The sequence below is a fragment of the Photinus pyralis genome, unplaced genomic scaffold (assembly GCF_008802855.1).
Source record: "Photinus pyralis isolate 1611_PpyrPB1 unplaced genomic scaffold, Ppyr1.3 Ppyr1.4_LG5, whole genome shotgun sequence".
NCBI classification, from domain to species: domain Eukaryota; kingdom Metazoa; phylum Arthropoda; class Insecta; order Coleoptera; family Lampyridae; genus Photinus; species Photinus pyralis.
The window spans coordinates 33,217,553-33,222,785 of NW_022170596.1; positions in this window are offsets into that span (position 1 = coordinate 33,217,553).

Here is a 5,233-nt window from a genome sequence, read left to right on the forward strand (position 1 = left end):
AACGAAAAAGTAACTGACCAAAAGATGCCTGAACTAGACAACAAAGTAGAAAGTAATGCGGAAGAAATTGAAGAGATAAAAGAAAACAAAATAATTGCCACTCCAAATGCGAGCATCATTATTTACAAGAATAAAGGATTAGGAATGCAGAAACCTAAGAAGTTGCATAAAGAAGTTAATTGAAATATTGGAAAAAATTCTAGAAAATAGTCGAGATTGGAGAAGAGATACGAACAGGATCAAGATCCACGTAATTATCAAAACCGAAACCGAGAAAACCAAGATATAAGAGAGAATAGAAACAATTATGAAAGAAGAGATCAAGATCAGAGAAATTACCAAATCAGAAACAATCAATTTCAAGATAATAGGAGAAATGCTCACCATGTGAATTATGGGAGAGGAAGAGGAAATTATGGCTCATACCCAAGAAGCTATGATGACCATCGACAACAAGAAGGGGCTGTAGGCTACCAGTCCCGAAGAGACAACCACGGAAACTAGATTCCATATCCGGGAGAATATTTATTTGAAACAAATCGCATCTTCAATTAGAGATTATTCCGGGCATGCATTCGGTATTCTGTCTCAACGATGGCGGATTTTACGGAAAACTATAATTGCGGATGTCAGTCTATGTGAAGATATCGTAAAAGCAGCAGTAATTAAAATTTTTTTAATTAAAGGTGCGTTTTCCTCGAAGCGGCTGGCATTATCGGGCGCGACTCGGCGATTATCGCTAGCCTCTGCTTGTATAAGAAAACAATATAATCGTTTTCCTTCAAGCGGCCACGATTGTCGACGGAGACTGTCTTCGGAGATAGTCGCAGTAGTCTGCTTCGAGACCAGTATAATCGCGATCGCCGATGTGTCGATGAACGCTGAAGATGAAGAATTAATTGAAATGGTGGCTAAGCACCCATCCTTATATGACTTGCAAAATCCTGGTTATAAAAGCTAAAGGATCATTTGGCAAGTGTCTGTTTATCAACAAATTGTAGCAACCTTCTCCTAATCGCTCTTTAGAAATGGGAGAAGTAGTGCGCCTTTTATTTCAAACTATTTCCTGTAATATACAGCCTTCTTCCTACAACAAAAGAGAATTTTCTGCATTTATGTTGAAAACTCAACTGCAAAAATATAGTTGATAATCGCCACTGCCAGCAACGCAATCGCTTGGAGGAAAACATTCAAACGTAGTGTTGTCTGATTTCAAGGTAAATGGCAGGTGGATGGATGAAGATCTTTTCTGTCAGTCTTTAACATCAGCACCGGAACGCATAAGGCAAGACCTCATAATACACTACCGCAGGATCAAACTGGACGACTGCTTTTCCACCACTTACCACAACCGTGATCAACCAACCAACATATTAACTTTCAAATCTTCTGCTCTGAATTATGTAAAGTTAACCCAATCTTCAAGGAGAAATCTGCAGTCTCAGATCACAATGTCAGTTTTCAACCACAATCCCCATACAGATTTAGAGAACCAGTGGGTTGATTGCAGGACGGAATGGAAATCTTTCTTCAGTAAACTCACACCTGGCTACATTGCGAAAATACCCTGGCGTTTTGCGAAGAATAGGTTAGCACAGGGGTCGGTAACCGGTCGATCGCGCAACATTTATTAGTCGATCTTAAGAGCACTTAAAATTAAACCGGCGAAAATAATAATAATATATAATAATAATAAGGTTCTTAAAAATTTTTTGCAACTCAACGTGTGCGTTAGCAAAGAAGGGAAATCTTGAAAGACATTTTAATACGCGCCATTCCAGTTACGTCAGAGATTTTCCGCTCAAATCTGCATTGAGAAGCGCTCAAGTGAAAAAACTAAAATCTACGTTGCATTCCCAGCAAAACCTTTTTAAGAGGGTGTGCGATAAATCAGTAGCTGCAACAGTGGCGTCGTTACGAGTAACCCGGCTTCTTTCCCAGCACAAAAAACCATTCACAGACGGCGGAATATTCAAACAGGCCTTCTTAGAAGCAGGCGACTCGTTATTTGAGAACTTCAAAAATAAATCGGAAATTGTAGCGGGCATCCAAAACGTCCAGTTATCCGCTACAACTGTTACAAAACGAGTTGGAGTAATGGCAACTGATATGCAAAATCAGCTTAAAAACGATTTCGAAAAATGCACATGGTTTTCTTTTCAGTTGGATGAGTCAACCGATGCTTGTGACACAGCACAGTTAAGTATATTTGCGCGATTAGTTTTCCCCGATACAAGTGCTACGGAAGAATTAGTTAAAATTATTCCATTAAAAGAAAAAACAAGAGGGGAAGACATATTCAACATTTTTTAAAATTATATAAATACTGAAAAGTTGCCCATAAAAAAACTTGTATCTATAACGACTGACGGTGCACCAGCAATGGTTGGGAAAGAAAAGGGATTTCTTGCACTTTGTAGAAAAGATGAAGAATTTCCAAAATTTATGTCGTATCACTGTATCATCCACCAGCAAGCATTATGCGGCAAATTGTTAAATTTAGATGACGTGATGAAAACCACGATAAAAATTATAAATTCTATTAGAGCCAGGCCAATGTACGAAAGCGTCTAAGGGTCACAAAATTATAATAAAATTATTTTTTCCAATATATTGGAAAAAATTGAATGTATTGGGAAAAAAATTGAATATATTGGAAAAATATTGAATATATTGGAAAAAAATTGAATATATTGGAAACAATTGAATATATTGCGAAAAACTTAAAAATATTGCGAAAAAATGTAATATATTGGAAAAAAAATGTTACACAAACTCAACACTTATGTCGGATATTGCAGAGTGAGTTACGAGTTTAATGTGCAGTGGCATTTGTGGAAAATCGAAATGAATAACGTAGATTTACTTGATGCACCCAGCAACGCTACCGACAGAGACTTACTGTCTCTGCGCTACCGATGATTTACTTTCTCTCCATTTTCGTTGTCCGGCCAAGAATTGCAGTGGAACTTTTTTTTAGAATTTTCAAAAACTAATTCCAGATTCGTCATTTTCTTGTTCAAAAACCCCCACATACCAAATTTCGTCGAAATCAGATTTTTTTCGCACCCCCAAGTAGTGGTGCGTCCTTTCGTGGTAAGAATTTTGAAAAACATTTTTCAAAATCGTATAGGGCATATCCGAAAACCTATTCAAAGACGTGCCACTCATCTTTGTAACTCTTAATAATAATAATAATAATAGCACAGCTAAAAAACACAATACTCTTTCTTCTCATAAACACACCACGTTATCACAACCTACTCGTACTCAACCCAAACGCAGCAACCTTAACAGCACTAGAGGCTCACAAAATACCGTAATGTCTCCACCAATAATCCAAGCAACAACACAAATACAACCTCAAGAACAAAGAAACACCATAAATACAAGTAAGGCAACATGTACCACAAAGACAGGTCCACCCAATAAAGTTACACGCCCTAGCACAGTTGAAAAAACACAAAACTCCTTCTTCACAGAAATACACCACGTTATCACAACCCACTCGTATTCAACCCAAACGCAAAGCCAAAGAAACACTTACACAATAAACTCCATTTAATAAAATTACAGGAATTATTATAGTGATTTTGTTTGTTTGTTTTGTTTTCCTCTTTCCTGATAGCGTTGACTATTGTGGCCATTAATAGCTATGTTGGTAAGTATGAATTACATACTATCCCTAGATTTCCAATAACCCTACATAACATAACTTCACCAGACACAGACACAGACACTAATCGTCACTGCGATTAGTTAACCAGGCTAGACCTGAGTTCTCACAAGAAACACCGACCATAATAATAATAATAACCCCTGTGGGTTCGGGGATAGTAAGGCCCACTCTCGCCCTAGAGATCGTAAAAGGCGATCAATGGGCACTAAAGGTGACAAATCCAACCACCTATAGTACTTACCTATCCACTTTACTTTCCAACTCCCACGCCCATGTTCCCTACTTTCCTATATTATACACAACACGCAGGTGGATATTTGCTTACGCGAATATTTTGAAGAGTGACGCCTTCACGTGTTCCTAGTCACCACATATTCTTATGAAAATGGAGTTTAAACAAAGCCTCGGAGAAATGCCGCTATCTGAGGAGCGTCTGGAGCTATCGCTGGGCGTTGCAGCATGCGAGCCGATAGTGACGAGTTGGTGAACAGGCGGCCGCTCGTTGGGATACCCGAAACCTTTACAGCCGAAAGAATACTACGAAGAGGACAACGACCACTTGAGGAGGACCGCCAAGAAGAGACCTTTGTGCCTGCTTGTGGATGGGACCAGCGCAAAGGAAACCTCCAAAAGACGTATGAAATGGGACGAAGGGATGAATCGCTTCATTTTCGGTACGTATCTGGAGATCACGAAGATGGAAACGGGCAGGACAGCATACAGAGGTAAAGACAATTTCCCACTTAGGCAGTATCTTTGGTTAAAAATAAGTTTCAAATTTATATACGGTTTCCGTAATAAAGAAGTAATACTTATGTTGGGAAAATTTCAAACCTTCATCTAAAATCAGGCCGATTTTTGGCAGTTTCTTTCACAAGCAGACCCGAGTCTGCCACCTTAACGTCCACATCCTGTTTAATTAAGTTTCTAGCTTTACGTTGCCCAAATACCATGAGTACGGATTTCTCTGCATTAATTTGTGAACAGTGCTTTTCAGAAACATTTACAAGAGCATCAATGTCAGAATTAATTAATTTATTAGCTAAAGCCACATTATCAGGTTGAAAATCTATTTGAAGCTGTGTATCATCGGCATATAAGTGATACCTGCAATGCTTAACATGATTTCTGAAGTTGCACGTGTACAACAAATATAGTAATGGGCCTAGATTAGATCCTTGGGGCACCCCAGCTATAATAGGCAAGGAAGTAGAACTCTCTCCATTTAAAATTACCTTTTGAAAACGGTTAGTGAGGTAAGATGGCATAAGTTCCACAGCAGTGGCACTAAATCCAATAAATCGCAAGATACTAAACAAAATTTGGTGAGAAATTGTGTCGAATGCTTTAGAATAGTCTAACATGACCAAAATCGATGTTCTATTTTTATCGGTAGCAGACAGTATATCATCCGTTATATTCAAGAGGGCAGTAGCACAACTATAACCTTTCCTAAAACCCGATTGGGTTTCAGGTAAGATATGAAGCGTAATAATTATGCTTATTGATTTGCTCTACCATTATTTTTTCTAAAATTTTGGACATAATAGCCCA